Below are 19783 nucleotides of genomic sequence, written 5' to 3'. Positions count from 1 at the left end.
TTCCCAGTCAAGGGCGTGTACCTGGGTTCGATCCCTGGCCCTGGTCCAGGCATGTTAAGGAGGCAACCAATTGATGTGTCTCTCTCACATTGATGTTTCTCTCTCTCTCTCTCTCTCCCACTCTCTCTCTCTCTCTCTCTCTCTCTCTCTCTCTCCCACCCTCTCTCTCTAAAATCTAGGAAAAAATATCCTTGGGTGAGGATTAAGAAAAGAACTTAAAAATAAATAAGTAACTTGGGGGATTCCTGCGTAAAGATTCACTCTGCGCGGGGTCCTGCGGGGTAAATTCCCAGTGTCCGCCGGCAGGTGGTGTTTACAGCCCTGGGCCCGGGCCTCTCAGCAGGGGATTCAGGAGGCTGAGCGTGTGGAAGGCAGGGAGAGCAGGGGTCCAGCAGGGAGGACTGTGCAAGCACCCGTGGGGCAGGAAGCAGCAGGACGGAGGCGCCCGCAGGGTGGGCGGCCCCCCCAGTGCTGCCGCTGGGTGGGGAAGAGCAGGACTGGGAAGGACACTGGTGGTGCGTTAGTGTCCCTGGGCCACCATCACCAACCACCACCAAGTGGCTTCAGACAGCACACATTCCCTCACACTTCCGGGGGCCAGGTGCCCACAGCCAGGGCCTGCTGGGCGCGCTCCGCTGAGGCTCGGGGATAGGCCTTTGCTCCGCCAGCTCTCGGGGCCACGCGTTCTTTGCTTTGTGGCTGTGCGACTCCATTCTCTGCTCCATCTCCATGGACTCTCCATTGTTTGTGTCTCCTCGTGTGTCTTAGGACACTTGCCATTGGACTTAGGGTTCATCTGCTAACCCAGGATGACCCCACTCAAGATTCTTAATCACCGCTGCAAACGCCCTTTTCCCAAACCAGTTCGCACGCGCAGGTCCCCGGGGTAGGACCGGCACGTCTCTTGCAGGGCCGCCGTTCGTCCCGCGGAGGTTTGGCTGGTCCTGGAGAGCTGGGGCAGGGGCAGTGCACAGGCCAGCGGCCTGGAGCCAGAGGGCAGGACGGGCCACACCCGCCGGCAGCGAGCCAGGGCCTATTCTCCCCGTGCGGATGCGGCACCCCCACCCGTCCTCAGCGGAGCGGGAGCACTTGGGTCGCAGCCCGGTCACCCCCGCCTTTCTGGAAAGCCGCTGCCGCGGGCGCCCTGCTCAGGGGCTCTGGACGCCTGGAGGCCGCACACGCTGGGCGGGAGGTGGAAGGGAACAGCTCGCAGTGGCTCGCGCTGCCCTGCCCCCTGGCCACCGCCAGCCCGCCCTGCGGCTTGCAGAAACCGGGTTCCCTCCAGCACTGAGGCAGCGCCCCGAAAACATGCGTGTCCTCCCCGCCGCCAAAGAAACTGGTCCTCCGCAGCGAATCGTTTACAAGCCTCCGGGAAGAGGCAGCCCGGCACCGGGGCAGCGGCCCGGCTGGAGGAGGCGCCCGCAGGGCCGTGGGGAGCCCCCGGCGCGTTGGCCGGGCCTCCCTAGGCAGCGACACGGTGTGTGCGTGGGGCTGGTGGCTGCGGCCTTGACCCAAAGGGAACAACCGAGGTGCCAGGAAGGGGCTTGGCCGAGCAGGCCGCTCCCCGGGGGGGAGACGTGCGGCCGGGCCGTCACCCTGCAGGGGTGGCCTCTGGAGGAGGTTGCGGGGGGACGGGCGGACGCGCTCCAACTCGGGCTGAAACGTGACACATATCTTTTCAAAAAAGGTTTGGCCAGGCGTCCCCTTAAGTGAGCTGGGTCCCCTGTTCTGCCAGCTCACTTGTGTGGGGACTGAAATGGGGGAGACGGGCGGGGAGAAGTAACCAGCGGTCTCTGCATCGGAAAGGGCTTTGGTCCCGCAGCTCCGACCCTCAGGCTCTGAGTGGAGGCGGCGATGCAGGGGGTGGGGGTGGTGAGGGGTTGGGGGTAGGGGGCAGGGGGGGCTGGGTAGGGGATAGGATGATGTGGGGTAGGGGGCGGGGGGGGGGGCGGGGTAGGGGATAGGGTGATGTAGGATGGGGGGGGGCGGGGTAGGGGATAGGGTGATGTAGGGTAGGGGGGGACGGGGTAGGGGATAGGGTGATGTAGGGTAGGGGGGACGGGGTAGGGGATAGGGTGATGCGGGGTAGGGGATGGGGGTGGGGAGGGTGATGTAGGGTGGGGGGGCGTGGTAGGGGATAGGGTGATGTAGGGTAGGGGGGGCGGGGTAGGGGATAGGGTGATGTAGGGTAGGGGGGGCGGGGTAGGGGGATAGGGTGATGTAGGGTAGGGGGGCGGGGGGTAGGGGATAGGGTGTGATGTAGGGTAGGGGGGGCGGGGTAGGGGATAGGGTGATGTAGGGTAGGGGGGCGGGGTAGGGATAGGGTGATGTAGGGTAGGGGGGGCGGGTAGGGGATAGGGTGATGTAGGGTAGGGGGGGCGGGGGTAGGGGTAGGTGATGTTAGGGTCGGGGGGGCTGGGGTAGGGATAGGTGATGTAGGTGGGGGGCGGGGGTAGGGGATAGGGTGATGTAGGGTAGGGGGGGCGGGGTAGGGGATAGGGTGATGTAGGGTAGGGGGGCGGGGTAGGGGATAGGGTGATGTAGGGTAGGGGGGCGGGGGTAGGTGGGGGATAGGGGTGGACTGTAGGGTAGGGGATAGGATGGTGATGTAGGGTAGGGGGACGGGGTAGGGGATAGGGTGATGCGGGGTAGGGGATGGGGGTGTGGGGTAGGGGGCGGGGGGGTGTGGAGTAGGGGGCGAGGGTGGCCGCCCTCCCGGAGTCGCTGAGGGCAGGGGGGGTTCACTGGCCTCTGTCGTCCCCACAGCGATGCCCCCTCCAGGCTCCCCCCCGCCCCCCAGCCGGGGCCTGTCCACGCGAAGGGCTTCCGGGGCGCTGCCTCGGGCCCCTTCAGGCCACAGCGAGGGGGGAACGCGGCGGCGGCAGTGGGTCCCCGCCAGCTCGGCGCCTGCATCCCGCCGCCCCCGCAGCCCTGCGCCCCCAGGGACAGAGCGGACGTTTCTCCTGTTTCACACGCGCTCGCGGGAGAGTGGACGCCGCGCCCGCTGCGGTGAGACCCCAGCGAGGCCACTGTCCATGCGGCGACAGTAACGCTCCCCGCCGCCCGGGCCCGGCGGCCACGTCGGGCTTCCTCCCGCGGCTGCACGGTCGGGGGCCGCGGGCTGTGCGGGGTGGAGGGCAGAGGGCGGGGGGCCGCGGGCTGTGCTGGGTGGAGGGCAGAGGGCGGGGGGGCCGGGGGCTGTGCGGGGTGGAGGGCAGAGGGCGGGGGGCCGCGGGCTGTGCGGGGTGGAGGGCAGAGGGCGGGGGGGGCCGCGGGCCTGTGCGGGGTGGAGGGCAGAGGGCGGGGGGGGCGGGGGGCTGTGCGGGGTGGAGGGCAGAGGGCGGGGGGTCCGGGGCTGTGCTGGGTGGAGGGCAAGAGGGCGGGGGGCCGCGGGCTGTGCGGGGTGGAGGGCAGAGGGCGGGGGGGCCGGGGGCTGTGCGGGGTGGAAGGGCAGAGGGCGGGGGGCCGGGGCTGTGCGGGGTGGAGGCAGAGGGCGGGGGGCCGCGGGCTGTGCGGGGTGGAGGGCAGAGGGCGGGGGGCCGCGGGCTGTGCGGGGTGGAGGGCAGAGGGCGGGGGGCCGCGGGCTGTGCGGGGTGGAGGGCAGAGGGCGGGGGGGCCGGGGGCTGTGCGGGGTGGAGGGCAGAGGGCGGGGGGCCGCGGGCTGTGCGGGGTGGAGGGCAGAGGGCGGGGGGCCGGGGGCTGTGCGGGGTGGAGGGCAGAGGGCGGGGGGGCCGGGGCTGTGCGGGGTGGAGGGCAGAGGGCGGGGGGCGGGGGCTGTGCGGGGTGGAGGGCAGAGGGCGGGGGGCCGGGGGCTGTGCGGGGTGGAGGGCAGAGGGCGGGGGGCCGGGGGCTGTGCGGGGTGGAGGGCAGAGGGCGGGGGGCCGGGGACTGTGCGGGTGGAGGGCAGAGGGCGGGGGGCCGGGGGCCGGGGGCCGGGAGGGCGGGGGTGACGCCGAGGACTCGCTCGCTGGGGGAAAGGCCTCCGCCCAAGGCCCGCGGGCGGCGGTCCGAGCACAGCCATCCCCGGTGCGGCTGCCGCCGTGGCCCCGGTTTGCAGGGCGCAGCTTCAGGGCGACAGGGGTCGGTCGCAGGGAACGTGAGGAACAGAGAGACGGGAAAGGCCGGGGGGGGGGGGGCGGGGGGGGGCAGATCCAGCACATCCTGGCCGGCTGCACCCCGCTTCTGTCTGGCCGGAACCCGAGTGAGGGCGGTGCTCTCCTTTAGGGTCAGAAACCGGGAAGGTGAGCGCGGTTCCCGGGAAACCCGGTGGCGGCGGCCTGTCGCTGCGCCCAATGGCGAAGGCAGGCTGAGTCATAGGAGGCGTTTACTGAGAGGCCAGCCCACCAGGAAGGCAGCGGCTTCCCAGCACCCAGTCCTGCCTCCCGCCCAGCAAGGTGCGGGTCAGGACTACCAAGGGGACGGGGCTGCGGTGAGGCTGGGAACCGCGCGCAGCTACATGCAGCTCTGGATCCCCACACCTCAGCTGCTGTCCGTCACCCGCGATGAGCCGATGTTGATGAGACGCTGTTGATGCGACGATGTTTTGACTCGTGGTGGGTGGGTCTGACCCTGCTTACGGTTCTGCTGGCTGGATTCACAGCTGAGTCACTCCTCAATCACTTCGCACAGGCCTTGAAAAGGAAACTTAAGAAAAACTTAACCCCCTATTCACATAAGTATATGTGTTCTAAGATTTAAAATAATATGATTGCCCTAGCTGGTTTGGCTCAGTGGATAGAGTGTCAGACTGTGGATTGAAGGGTCCTGGGTTCGATTCCAGTCAAGGGCACATGCCAGGGCTGTGGGTTCAATCCCTAGTAGGGTGTATGCAGGAGGCAGCTGATCAATGATTCTCTCTCATCATTGATGTTTCTAACTCTCTCTCCCTCTCCTATCCTCTCTGAAATCAATAAAAATATATATTTAAAAATAATAAAATAAAGTGATAATTTTTTCAGATTAATTTAGGTGCTCTATCAGATTATAAATCCCCCTATCACAATGTTGGCAATAACCACATCTTCCCAACACTTTCCATTCCAGGTGCTGAACTGGCCAATTTGCACTTATTACTTAATTTTATCTTCATAACAACCCAAAGAGGTAGGTATTACCATCTTGTTTTATGGAGGAAATTCCTGTAGGTTACTTGCTCAAAGTCACACAGTTGAAGCTGGTTGTAGCTGATTCAAGAGGACGAATGTAATCACTATGCCAGCAACTTTCAAACTTAAATCTGACCAAGACCCACAGTAAGAGATGTACAGGGTATCTCCAAAAATACAGCTCATAGCTCAATTTTGAAAATGAAACATATTTTAATAAACACTTTTATAATTATTCAAAGTGTGTATATACGTTTTTTGGGACACCCAATTTTTTTATTTTTTAAGCTTATCTTTTGTTGAAAGTATTATAGATGTCTCCCTTTCTTTCCCCATTGATCCCCTCCACCCCCACCCCCAGGGCTTCCCCACACTATTGTCTGTGCCCATGGATTGTGCACATACGCATAGAAGTTCTTTGGTTAATCTCTACCCACCCTCCCCTGCCTTCCCTCTGAGGTTCTATAGTCTGTTCCATGCTTCTATGTCTCTGGACCTGTTTTGTTCATCAGTTTAATGAAGATTCCAGATATGAGTGATGGGGAGCTGCACGCATTCTCACGGCGCAGCCCCAGGTTGCTCTCCGGTGTGAAATTCCTCCGAGGACGGTGGACACGGTGCGCCCGAATTTCAGCAAAGCATTCGACTACTTCCCATAAGCCCAGGGCGGCCGGGAGCGCAGGTGGTCTGCGGGTAAGTAGGTGCATTCCCCGCCCAGCCTGAGGGCGCTCTGTGAGACCAAAGCACGGTGGGTGCGGGTAAGCAGCGTTTCTATCGCGGACTATGGCGCGTTTGGGGCCTCGAAGGCGAGCCCTCTCTTCCTTTGGCAACTGCCTCCCAGCCCTGAGCGGCCGGGCGGGCCATCTCCCCAGGAACTCGGTGGAATGGGATGCCCGAGGGGCCCAGCCCAGGTCCCCTCCAGGGCTCGGGCCTTCATCCTCTCGCGTCCCGCATCTTACCAGTTCCTTGGACAGGGGCGTGCATGACATAATATTTATCAAAGTTTCCGGTGGCAAAAACTAGGACAACCAAAGCGCTGGATGACAGAATCAGTGTCCAAAAATAACCTGGCAGCCTGCACGCGGGCAGAAGCAGGGTGGAGATGGTAGAGCTGCACCCGCCCGAGATCTGAAGCAGCTTCCTATGCAGCGGCGGGCACACGGGTCACAGCAGCACCTGCGAGGGCTGGGGCGTCCGGGCGCTGGCAGGCGCCGCCGCGGGGAACAGCCCGGAGCACAGGGCGCAGAGCCCCGTGGCCTCGCGCAGGCCCAACGCTGCGGAAGAGCGGCTTTGAGCCCTCACTAAGGGCCACACCGACACATTTCAAACCGCCCCAGGAGAGCAATATGTTGAATTTTCCCGCATCGAAAGCCAGGATTTCTGTCCCGCAAAGAGCACCATAGAGGTACTAGCTGGATGGGTATCCGATTAGGAAAAGGTATTATATAAAATGAACACAGAATTAGTGGCTAGCGTTGTCAGGAACACCTGCAAGTCAGAGAGAAAAGCAGCGAGCCAGAAGAGGGCCCCGGGCGCATAGGCATTTCACAGGAGAGCAAACTGGAACTGCTGCCGTAAGAACAGATGCTGAGATCCACCGCGAATCAAAAAATGCAATTAAAACCACACGACTTCTCTTCCTGGTAATAGCAGGACACTCCCTCCAGCAACCCTCCTGCTGAAACCCTGGGAATAGCAGGGTGGCCTGTGACAGACAGCACCCTCTGTGAGGAACTGACAGGTGGGACAGCCTCACTTCAGGTCACAGGGGCCTGGGAGCGGAGAGGGCACTCCCTCCACCTCTGCCCACAGGGAGGTGAGCCCCTGTCCATGGTCCCTGCGGGTGGCTAGGCTCCCTCGCAGCCAGGCCCTGCCCCAAGGCGGAGGAGGTCTACCAGGAGACCCTTCCCCGCAGTAAACCTGGGTGAGGGTGAGCCAGAAGTGGACCCCCTGCCAGCATTGCAGCCTGCCTCTGTGTGCCTGGGGGTCCAGGGGTTCCCAAGCCTTGACTTTGGGTAGCTCAGCCTGGCAAGGCCCGGGCCCCTGGGAGAAGCCAAGACAAATTCTCTGTGGGGGAAATTACCGTCTCCTGGCCCTCAAATTATTCCTATTATTTTGTTTAATCCTCACCTGACATCAGGCTTAGAGAGAGGAAGGGAGAGAGAGGAGAGATGTGATAGAGAAATGGATGGGCTTCCTTCTGTATGAACCCGCCTGAACCTGACACCCAGGTACGTGCCCTGCCTGGAATCAAACCCAAAACCTTTCGGCACACGCTCAACCAACTCAGCCACCCCGGCCAGAATAACTGTTCAAGTGTAATGAGCAGCACATAGTCAGAGGTAACTCGGGTAAGGAAATTGGGCTCCGGCCCGCTGCCTCAGAAGCCCGATTTCAGTGGCTCCCAGACTCCAAATCAGACGCCTGGGGGCAGTGGTGGCAGAGGGTGGCCATCAGCAGCTGTGCGCTGGGTCCTGGAGTAGGTGACAGTGTGGGTACATGTGGGTGCCACCAGAGTGCTGGCGTTCTCCCTGGCAGATATGGTCAGGTTTTGTGATAATATTCTAACTTTTAAAAAAAATGTGCTTGAAGAAGGGCCGCTTTTTCTAATTTGCATAAAGGTGTCCTTTGGCCTAGGGGCAACCCCATCCAAAGGCTTTAGATATTGGAGCTGTCTGACACAGATTGTAAAATAAGTTCACTGTTTTAAAGAAATACAAGTAGGATGAGCCCAGCCGGCATGGCTCAGTGGTTTAGCGCCAACCTATGAACCAGGAGGTCACAGTCGATTCCTGGTCAGAGCACATGCCCAGTGGAGGGCGTGCAGGAGGCACCCGATCAATGATTCTCTCTCATCATTGATGTTTCTATCTCTCTCTCCCTCTCCCGCTCGCTCTCCTCAATCAATAAAAATATATATTGTAAAAAATAAATAGGTTGAATATATCTGCAGGAAACAGGAAACTAGAAAAAGTGGTATGACAGATTTTTAAAAGAACCAAATTGAACTTCTAGAAATGATAAATGAAATGAAAGACTCATGTCAGTGAGATAACCACTTTATACTAATTAAAGAGACAATAGGTGGGAAATATTCAACATTGGCTGCATCCGGGAGCTGGGATCCTCCGGCAATGCTTGTGGATATGTGTGGAGTCCGACCCTCTGGAGAGTCGCCTGTAGTGCATTGTGCAATCGCACCTAACAGCCCTGACCCTGGGTCCTGACCTTTGCACAGGCCCCTGCAGAGAGTAGCGTGAGGGCCTTCATCCCAGCCTTGCATGGGGTGAACGCCCTGGGGTATTGGCAGTGGCTTTATTAAGACACACTAGAGACCCAGTGCATGAATTCATGCACAGGTGGGATCCGGTCGGCCTGCCCTGATGGGGGCTGATTGGTCCAGACCGGCAAAGTGGAAGGGGATGTGGCCAAATGGCCAGCCGGCCCCACCCCTGATTGGGCTTGGGGGGGCCAATTGGAGGTAGGGTTTGCCAAGGGGAGGGGCCACAGGTGGTTGGCTGGCCAATCAGGGGGGGCCAATCAGGGGCTGGGCCAGCCAGGGGCTGGGCCAGCCAGGGGAGGGGCCACAGGAGGTTGACGAGCCAGGGCTGTCCAGGGGGAGAGGCCACCCCCCACAATGGGCTGGTTGGCTAGCCACAGTGCGCACCATAGCAACCAGTTGTTCTGGTCCTTCCAGTGTTCTGGTCGTTTGTCTTTTATATATCTAGATATGGAGCCTGGCATGGCTCAGTGGTTGAGTGTTGATCTATGAACCAGGAGGTCACAGTTTGATTCCTGGTCAGGGCACATGCTGGGGTTGTGTGTGGGGGGGGGGGGAGCAGGGGGTGTTCTCTCTCATTATTAATGTTTCTATCTCTCTCTCTCCCTCTCCCTTCCTCTCTGAAATAAAAATATATATTTTTATATTTTTTATTTATTTGAAAAATATTTACTTTTTTTAAAATTTAATTTTGTTTTATTTCTTAAAGTATTACAAAGAGTCCAAAACCGGTTTGGCTCAGTGGATAGAGCGTTGGCCTGCGGACTGAAAGGTCCTAGGTTCGATTCCGGTCAAGGGCATGTACCTGGGTTGCGGGCACATCCCCAGTAGGAGATGTGCAGGAGGCGGCTGATCGATGTTTCTCTCTCATCAATGTTTCTAACTATCTCTCTCCCTTCCTCTCTGTAAAAAACCAATAAAATATATTTTTTTTAAAAAAGTATTACAAAGAGTATTACACATGTCTCCTTTCCCCCCACCCCTTGACATTCCACTGGCCTCCCTCACCCCCTAGTGTCTTGTGTCCATTGGTTATTCTCATATGCATGCATACAAGTCCTTCGGTTGATCTCCTACCCCCCCCCCCCCCCCGCAACCCTCCCCAGGCTTCCCACTGTAGTTTGACAGTCTGCTCATGTTGCTCTGCCTCTGTATCCATTTTTGTTCATCAGTCTATAATGGTCCTTATTATCCATAAATGAGTGAGATCATGTGGTATTTTTCTTGGCTTCCCAGGGGCCGTCTCAGCCTCACAGGGGCCGTCCCAGACTCACAGGGGCAGTCTCAGCCTCACAGAGGCCGTCTCAACCTCACAGGGGCTGTTGCAACCTCACCGGGGCCATCGCAACCTCACCGGGGCCGTCTCAGCCTCACCGGGGCCATTTAAATACGTGGAACAACAAATCTTTCTCAAGTCAATTAAAAAATATATATGTTTTTATTGATTTTAGAGAGAGAGGAAGGGAGAGGGGTAGAAAGATAGGAAAATCAGTGAGAGAGAAATATTGATTGGCTGCCTCCTGTAGGCCCCCTACTAGAGATCAAGCCCACAACTGGGGCATATGCCCTGACTGGGAATCAAACCAGTGATCTCTTGGGTCATGGGTCAATGCTCAACCACTGAGCCACACCAGCCAGACTCTCAAGTCAATTAAAAAAATTTTTTTAAGATAGACAGTATTTAATTTTATATCTTTAATACTCAGATGTCCATAGCTATTTTCTTAATAAATTTTTTAAAAATATATTTTATTGATTTTTTACAGAGAGGAAAGGAGAGGGCATCGATCAGCTGCCTCCTGCACACCTCCCACTGAGGATGTGCCCACAACCAAGGTACATGCCCTTGACCAGAATTGAACCTGGGACCCTTCAGTCTGCAGGCCGATGCTCTATCCACTTAGCCAAACCAGTTAGGGCAAGAAATATTTTTTAATAACATGATTTATTCTTCTTATTTTTTTTTCTCTGGAAGACATAGTTTTAAGCATCAAGTTTATAATATATCCTAATGGAAATACTATGATAGCACCCAGGTTCAAAAGTACTTATCACTAGCAAAAAGGCTTATATATACTTGGATGTTTTCACTTGTAGACATATTTTGTTTCATCAACCTCAGTAAGGCATACTGAAGCATGGAAAAGCCATCATGTTATCTAAAATTTGATACAAAAGCTTAGGATCATGTTACCACTGGATAATTATGTCAAAAAAAATAAAAAGTTCTATAAGACTATTGAGAGGTTAGAGTTTCAGGTTCATAATACTTTTTAAAACATATTCCCAAAATTTTACCTTTAGCGTGCACACATAAAGGTTCATCTTGGAATATAATGCGATCGGCCGTGATACGGATGAGTTAGGTGCTGACACTGCTCTGACCTGTAGCTCTCTGCAAAGGCGCAGTAAGTGGGCAGCAGGAGAAACGATCTAGATTCACCTTAAAACCCAACAGTAGTGGTTACCCACTCTGGGTTACGTATTGACCTTGTCCTTACAAGTATTTTTCCATAAATGGCAGGAACTGTGCCATTTTCCAGGCACAGAGTAAGTGATATAGCAAATAGAAACGGCAAGAACTTCCAACATTTTAGTAACCTTTGCTTGTGGTGACCTCTGACCTGGAACCCTTGCTTTACATAAAATGGAGTTCTTAGGGCCCTTGTTCTTCAGGTTCCCACGGATTGCACATAGGTCTGGTTCTGCTATATCTTGTTCGTTTGTTTGTTCTGGTATATCTTGGAAGTAGCTTTTTTTAAAAAATTATCTTTATTGTTGAAGTATTACAGATATTCCCCCTCTTTTTCCCCATTAACCCCCTCCACCCCCCACCCCCCCTTCAGACCTTCACTGAACTATTGTCCTTATATGTGCATCTAAGTTCTTTGGTTAGTCTTTTTCCATCCCCCATTCCCCTTTCCCTCTGAGATTTGTCAGTCTGTTGCATGCTTACTTCTCTGGATCCACTCCGTTCATCAGTTTATCTTCTTACTTAGATTCCACATATGACTGAGATCATGTGATACTTGTCTTTCTCTGACTGGCTTATTTCACTTAGCATGATACTCTCCAGGTCCCTCCATGCTGTCTCATAGGGTAAGAGATCCTTCTTTTTATTACTACATAGTATTCCATGGTGTAAATGTACCACAGCTTTATATACACACACACACACACACACACACACACACACGTGTGTGTGTGTGTGTGTGTGTGTGTGTGTGTGTGTTTATTGATTTCAGAGAGGAAGGGAGAGGGAGAGAGAGAAACATCAATGATGAGAGAGGACCATCGATTGGCTGCCTCCTGCATGCCCCCCACTGGGGATCAAGCCTGCAACCCGGGCATGTGCCCCGACCGGGAATCAAACCGTGACCTGCTGGTTCATAGGTCGACGCTCAACCCCAGAGCCAGGCCAGCCGGCATACCACAGCTTTTTTATCATTCATCTACTGATGGGCACTTGGCTGTTTCCAGATCTTAACTATTGTGAATTGTGCTGCTATAAACATAGGGGTGCTTACATTCTTTCTGGTTGGTGTCTCATGATTCTTAGGGTATATGGAGGTAGCTTTCTCTTTAAAGAAAGAGATTATTTCTTCTTTTAAAAGTCTACTCTTCTCTTAGTGTTTCATTCTCTCTTCCTGATGAACCCTCTTCCGGTGCTCAGATTCGGCCTGCAACTCTCCCCACTTCTTGCAGATGGCTGCTTTCTCTCTTCCTTACTGAACAAACATCTGCTTCCTTTCTTCCTTCCTTCCTCAGATGTTCCTATAAAATTGGTGTCCTTGGATTTGTAGGTTTCGAGGCCTGAGTGGCGTACTCGCTGGGCCCACATCAGGGAAGCCCGCGTCCTCCAGTTTGCAATGCCTGCACAGTCCATAGCGCTGGTGTGCGCCTGTTCGCACAGATCCTCATGTTGGTACCACTGAGCATTTCCCGGGGCTTTATAGTCGCAGTGGTCTTCATTTTCCACTTGTGCAACACCCAGGTGCTGGCCAGCTTTGGCCATCTCATTTCCAACTTTCACCTTATCCATACTTCCCACCACAGCAAGCAGAGAGCACTGACTTTAGCAATAGTTTCATCATCTGCTGGGAATGGGCATGTAGACACCAGTGAGGGCCAGTTCACTCATGAGCTTGTCTGAAACTTCTGTAGTTAAGTTTTAGAAACTGCACCTGCTTAGCTCTGGCTGGTGCGGCTCAGTAGACAGAGCGTTGGCTTGCAGACTGAAGGGTCCCAGGTTCGATTTGCATCAAGGACACATGCCCAGGTTGCGGGCTAGATCCCCAGTAGGGGGCGTGCAGGAGGCAGCCGATCAATGATTCTCTCTCATTGTTATGTTTCTATCTCTCCCTTCCTCTCTGAAATCAAGAAAAATATATTTTAAAAAAGAAAAAGAAACTTCACCTGCTTTGGCAATCACTGCTATCAAGCTCACCTTGCTGTCAAGGCTCTTCATGGTAAAGACATCAAGTTGGTGAGAAAAAGTAGAGGCACGTGTGGATGCAAGATTCGTGGCAGGTAAAGAGAGGACACTTAACCTTCAGTTCTTGGAAATGGCCTCAAACTGAGCATCTGTGCAGTCAACTACTGGTTGGTAGCTCTCTTGTTTGTTTATTTGGTCACCAAATCCTACTGTATTCACAATGGTCAGTTTCAACCAAACATTGCTTTCTTGGAGTTCATATGTCTGAGCTTTAAGTCTAACGTGGGTAAAAAAGTGAGGATTCATGATCTTCAATATGGTGCAATATACAGATCTTGTAATATAAAAACCTACACCTGAAACCTATATGTTCACATTGACCAATGTCACCCTAATCAATTTAATATCAGCCTGGCCAGTATGGCTCAGTGATTGAGTGTAGACCCATGAACCAGGTCATGGTTTGATTCCCGGTCAGGGCACATGCCTGGGTTGTGGGCTCAATCCTCAGTGTGTGTGTGGGGGGGGGGGGGGGAGGAGGGAGAATGGCGGGACGGTGCAGGAGGCAGCCAATCAATGATTCTCTCTTATCATTGATATTTCTGTCTCTCTCCCTCTCCCTTCCTATCTCTGAAATCAATAAAAACATTTTAAAAAATACACACACACCAAAAAAAAACCAAAAAAAAACCCAAAACAAAACAATATATCAATCAGCACTGGTTTTTCTTTTTTAAAAAATATTTTTATTGATTTCAGAGAGGAAGGGAGAGATAGAAACATCAATGATGAGACAGAAACCAAGATGGCGGCATAGGTAAACACCGGAAATTGCTGCCTCGCACAACCACTTCGAAAATACAACTAAAAGATAAAACAGACATCATCCAGAACCACAGGAAGGCTGGCTGAGTGGAAATTCTACAACTAGAAGGAAAGAGAAAAGCATACCAAGACTCAGAGGAGGTGCGGTGTGGAAGTAAAGTGCAGAGGTACGAGGCGCACACGGAAAGGGCTGGCGGCTGAGGACACGGTTGTCTTTTTCAATCGGGAGGGAGTCTCAAGTTCCCGACTGCTCTGATCTCCAGTTCCAGGCGAGTCTCTGGGGACCCAGACTCATACAGGGAGAGGCTAGACCAGGGGTGGGCAAACTTTTTGACTCGAGGGCCACAATGGGTTCTTAAACTGGACCGGAGGGCCGGAACAAACACATGGATGGGGTGTTTGTGTGAACTAATATAAATTCAAAGTAAACATCATTACATAAAAGGGTACGGTCTTTTTTTTTTTAGTTTTATTCATTTCAAACGGCCGGATCCGGCCTGCGGGCTGTAGTTTGCCCACGGCTGGGCTAGACTCTCTGGCATCGGTCGGACCTCGAGGGCAACTTTCTCTCAGAGGTGCTTGTAGCGATTACTGGGACACTGAGAAGCGGGGCCTCTGAGGGCAGCCATAGCTGCTTGCTCCACCCTATTGATCCCCAAGCTGTGCACCACCTTTTGCATATGAAAGGCCTGGCCCTTTGCAATCTGAAAATTATCTAACCAACTGAAGCTGGACCAAGGCCCCACAGCAGCTTGCATTCCTTCACAGCTGAACTCCTGCTGGGTAGCCTCAGGCAGAGGCTAAATTAGCACCTCCTTAGCGATCCAAGAGCCAGTGTACCCAGTGGTCAGAGTGGGACCATCCAGATTACAACTCCTCAGATCCATAAGGGACACACTCAGGGGGCAGACTCAGTGAGCACCAAAGCCCCACTGAAGCAAGTCTTGCCCCGGAGGGGTGTCTCCGGCACAGAAGTTCTCCCACTGCAGACACAGCTGATTCTCACAGCCAATTGGCCTGGAGGTCAATCCCTCCCAGTGATACCTACAACAATCAAGGCTTAACTATAACAAGACTGTGCACAAAGACCACAAGGGGGTACACCAAGAGTGTCCACCTCAGGTAATTGGGGAGGCTGAGCCACTGGGCCCTATAGGACACCTAGCACAGAAAGCCACTCTATCGACACAGCAAAGCATAAAAAATGCAGAGACAAAGAAACAGGACACAAATGACAGAAATGGAGGAAAGCAAACTACTGGAATAGAGTTCAAAACCACACTTTTAAGGTTTTTCAAGAATTTTCTAGAAACCGCCAATAAACTTAGTGAGACACTCAAGAAATCTAGTGAGACCGCCGATAAATTTAATGAGATCCTCAATAAGTCTAGTGAGACCCTCGAGGTTGTGAAAAAGGACCAACTAGAAATTAAGCATATACTGACTGAAATAAAGAATATTATACAGACTTCCAACAGCAGGCTAGAAGATCACAAGAATCAAGTCAAAGATCTGAAATACGAAGAAGCAAAAAACACCCAACCGGAAAAGCAAAAAGAAAAAAGAATCCAAAAATATGCCAAGAGCAAAAGACAAAGAGAGAATCTTAAAAGCAGCAAGAGAAAGACAGTCAGTTACCTACAAGGGAGTATCCATACGACTGTCACTGATTTCTCAACAGAAACTTTGCAGGCCAGAAGGGAGTGGCAAGAAATATTCAAAGTGATGAATACCAAGGACCTACAACCAAGATTATTTTATCCAGCAAAGCTATCATTCAGAATTGAAGGTCAGATAAAGAGCTTCACAGATAAGGAAAAGCTAAAGGAGTTCATCACCACCAAACCAGGATTATATGAAATGCTGAAAGGTATCCTTTAAGAAGAGGAAGAAGAAGAAAAAGGTAAAGATATAAATTATGAACAACAAATACACATCTATCAACAAGTGAATCTAAAAATCAAGTGAATAAATAATCTGATGAACAGAATAAACTGGTGAATATAATAGAATCAGGGGCATAGAAAGGGAGTGGACTATTTTCGGGGTGGGGGGGAAGGGGTGTGGGGGATGCGGGAAGAGACTGGACAAAATTTGTGCACCTATGGATGAGGACAGTGGGGAGGGTAAGGGCAGAGGGTGGGGTGGGAACCAGGTGGAGGGGAGCTATGGGGGGAAAAAAGAGGAAGACCTGTAATAATCTGAACAATAACAATTTAATTAAAAAAAAAAAAAAAGCATCAGTGATGAGAAAGAATCATTGATCAGCTGCCTCCTGCATGCCCCCTACAGGGGATCGAGCCCACAATCCAGGGCATGTGCCCTGACCGGGAATTGAACTGTTGACCTCCAGGTTCATAGGTCAATGCTCAACCACTGAGCCACGCTGGCCAGGCAGCACTGGTTTTTCAATTCCAGCCTCCCCAACACAGAGAATATGAAAACAGAAGCCTTGCTGAATGGATCTGTTGACCAGTTGATCAGGCAAACTGTCAAAACCAACACGGCCAGACATAGGTAGAGAAGGAATGTTTTCTCTGTTCATCATCAGATACTTGTTAGGAAATACAAGATTTTGTTGCCATGTGAGACCAAAAAGCCCAAATCATACAAGCCAGTATGCTGTAGAGACGTGTCTGGTCTGACTGCAAAGCCAGTGTTCCTTCTACGGCCCCAGATTGTAAACCACATACAGATTCACTGTGCAGGCTCAGAAGTCATGGACTGGGGGAGGAGTGAGCCAGGGGAGGGGCGAGCAGGGGGCGGGGGAAGCTGAGGGCCATTGGAGTGGCTGGAGGCCTTAGCACCCAAGGGAGAGGGCCTGGGCTCAGACCATATGTTTTATTTATTTATTTTTTAAATATATATCTTTATTGATTTCAGAGAGAAAGGGTGAGGGAAAGAGAGATAGAAACATCAATGATGAGAGAGAATCATTGGCTGCCTCCTGCTCACCCCCTACGGGGGATCCAGCCCACAACTCAGGCGTGTGCCCTTGCTCAGAATTGAATCTGGGACCCTTCAGTCCACAGGCTGACGCTCTATCCATTGAGCCAAACCGGCTAGGGCCAACCATATGTTTTAAACAGTGAGTTGAACCTACCTTGTTAATAGTAGGTCTCCTAGCCCAGCTGGAGTGGCTCAGTTGGTTGAGCGATGTCCTGTGCATCAAAAGTTGCCAGTTCAATTCCCAGTCCGAGCACATACCTGGGTTGCAGGGCCAGTCTCCCATTGGGGCCCACACAGAAGGCATCAATCAATGTTTCTCTCTCACATCGATGTTTCTCTCATTCATTCTCTCTCTCTCTCTCTCTCTCTCTCTCCCTCCCTCCCTCCCTCCCTCTCTCCCCCTTTCTCTCTCTAAGCATGTCCTAGGGCAGTGGTTCTCAGCCTTGGCTGCACATTAGAATCACCTGGGAATCTTTTTAAAATCCTGATTTCTGGGCCTCATTCTCCAGAAATTCTGTTTCTTTGTTATGGGGTGGGGCCACATTAGTAACAAAGAAACAGAATTTCCGGAGGATGAGGCCCAGAAATCAGGATTTTAAACAGATTCCCAGGTGAGTCTAATGTGCAGCCAAGGTTGCGAAGCACTGTCCTAGGGTGAGGATTAAAAAAATCAGATTTCCTAACTCCAAACACGAGGTGTACTTTATGCGGGTGATACTTAACACAGCTGGCAACTGCTGAACACCCTGGCGGGTCAGAACCTCATCCTCAGAAGCGCGCCACAGCCCAGGCCCTAACGTTCCGGCACCTCCCAGCAGCCTGCCTGCGCCTGGGTCACAGGCCTGACCACTGAAACGTCCTGCCACCCAGCAGCCTTAATGTTTCCGGTTTGCTGAGTAAAATTGCTTCTGCTAAAGCTACAGGCACAAGCTCCTTGTCAAGGGCCGGAATGACCCTGGTTTGCTGTGTTACACTGGAGCGCTCGGCTCAGCTCAAATACATTTTTATTGGACTCTGGGAACCCTAGAGGTTTCTCATAAGTAAGCTTCCCGCTAATTGCCTTTTTTTTGTACAAAAAAATCCTAATTGGAAAAATGAAAGAAAATTAAAAACTAAAATGTCTCTACTTAAATGCAATTCTTTTGTACTTTTATACATTCTTTTTTCCTTTATTGTTAATATTTTAACACATTTTTATGATCTATTAGGGTAACTGGCCTAAATTAAAACGGAAACTAGGAAAAAATAGCACAAATGATGGTGAGTTTCTCCCTCCCCCCGCCCCCTATAACAGTTCTGAGGGACAGTGGGTGGATTTGAAGGAGCATGAACTTTACAGTCATTCAGATCTGGGTTATGGGCTTCCCCAGTGAGCTGTAAATTGATGACCCTGTTGCAGTTTTGTGTGTGAAACGGACTGTCCCCCTTGGCCCCCCGCCCCCGGCCATTGTTATGAAGGTTGGAGATAACATGAGCCACGTGCCTGGTCCATGGAAGAGAGTTTCTAATACCACTCCCTTGTGTAATTCCTGCCGGAGTGTGATGGTTAAGCATGTCACTCTACGGGGTTTTGTCTTGTTTTTGTCTTTACACATAGCATGGCTGGTAGACCGTTCTTACCCTCTATCTATTCTTTTCATTGTGATGTTATTTTCACCTGGACTTGAGACATACCTTCATATGAGTTCATTTATCTGATCTTCACCACAGCCTATGAAGGTCTATCCCAAGGCCACGGACAGAACTCACAATTCAGAATTAGAAAACTCACGAGGAATTAATCCACCGTGAATGAGAGTTTGTTTACATAACAAACAGGCAGGGTTAGACCCCCCAGCACTTCATATAATGAAATTACAAGATTCAAGCTACAAGTATGTGAAAAATTATGGAAGTCCTTTCCCAGCCAGTGTGGTTCAGTGGTTGAGTGCTGGCCTATGAACCAGAAGAAGGTCACGGTTCAATTCCCGGTCAGGGCACATACCCCGGTTGAGGGCTTAATCCCCAGTGAGGGACGTGCAGGAGGTAGCCAATCAATGATTCTCTCTATCACTGGTGTTTCTCTCTCTTTCCCACTCCCTTCCGCTCTGAAATGAATAAAAATATTTTTTTAAAAAAGCATTGAAGTCCCCCTGGCTGGTGTGCTCAGTGGTTAGAGTGTCGGCCAGCACACGGAAGCACTGCAGGTTCGAGTCCCCATTAAGGGCACGTGCCTGGGTTGCAGGCCTATCCCTGGCCTCTGTCAGGGCAAGCATGGGAGGCAACCAATCCATGTGTCTCTCTCACATAGATGTTTCTCTCTCTCTCTCTCCCCACTTCCTTCCTCCCTTCCACTCTCTCTAAAAATCAATGGAAAAAAATATCCTTGGGTGAAGATGAACAACAACAACAAAAATTACTGAAGTCATAAAGCAAGTAATCAAAATAATGAGAAATGAATGGGATACAATTAAAAAAGATCACACAGGTGTCAATGATTACAAATGTTATTATATACTCAATGGATGGGTTAAACAGAGGATTAGAAGTAGCTGAGGTTAGAATTGGGCACTGAAAGATAAATGACAAAATTATAAAAAATATAGCACAGAAAGATAAAGAGATGAAAAATGTGTCAAAGAGAGGAAGAGGCATGGTGAACAGAATGAGATGTTCTAACAAATGTCTGAAAAAATTGGCAGGAGAGGATAGAGAGACTGAGGGGGGAATGTAGAAAATTCCCATTATTTACAAATTTACTCAACAACTGTCTATGAGCACCTAATGTGTGCCAGGCACTGTTTTAAGATCTTATAACAGATGAAGAAAGAGATGGTGAGAAGAGATTATGGCTGATCATCTTCCAGAACTGACTTTGGACAAGAAATCTCCGTCTCAGGAAAGGAATCCCATGATACACTGAACCCTCACCTCACCCAGACACATCAGAGAGAAACTGAAGAACTCAGAGGTGCAGGAATATTTGAAAAGAAACCAGGAAGAAAACAAATGCTTTCCACAAAGCAACGATGCCTGGACAAATAGCAAATTTCTCAACAACAACCATGAAAAGTAGAAGACATAGGAACACTGTCTTCACAGTTCTGAGGGAGATAGCTGGCAATTTAACCAGCTAAGCCGTCACTCGAGAATGAAGGTGACCTGCACAAGCCACAGTATACAGGCAAGTCCTGTTTAGATTTACTTACC

General features: G+C 52.0%; 1 long non-coding RNA gene and 1 pseudogene across 3 annotated transcripts; one reads left to right on the top strand and one right to left on the bottom strand.

Moving 5' to 3' along the window:
- Positions 1-2812: 2812 nt before the first annotated feature.
- Positions 2813-5792, top strand: LOC118679623. Of its 3 annotated transcripts, XR_004975278.1 has the most exons (3): positions 2813-3009; positions 5044-5103; positions 5618-5792. It is a non-coding gene; the product is annotated as an uncharacterized LOC118679623 (long non-coding RNA). The 3 variants fall into 3 exon arrangements; XR_004975277.1 differs by lacking the exon at positions 5618-5792 and having other exon boundaries at positions 5044-5340; XR_004975279.1 differs by lacking the exons at positions 2813-3009; positions 5618-5792 and adding an exon at positions 4189-4553 and having other exon boundaries at positions 5044-5340.
- A 477-nt stretch (positions 5793-6269) lies between these two features.
- Positions 6270-16365, bottom strand: LOC118679499 (annotated as a pseudogene).
- Between the last annotated feature and the right edge of the window lie 3418 nt (positions 16366-19783).

This window comes from Myotis myotis, unplaced genomic scaffold, assembly GCF_014108235.1.
Source record: "Myotis myotis isolate mMyoMyo1 unplaced genomic scaffold, mMyoMyo1.p scaffold_m19_p_26, whole genome shotgun sequence".
NCBI classification, from domain to species: Eukaryota; Metazoa; Chordata; class Mammalia; order Chiroptera; family Vespertilionidae; genus Myotis; species Myotis myotis.
The sequence above is the reverse complement of the archived record's forward strand: the minus strand, read 5'-3'. Positions and strand labels throughout refer to the sequence as shown.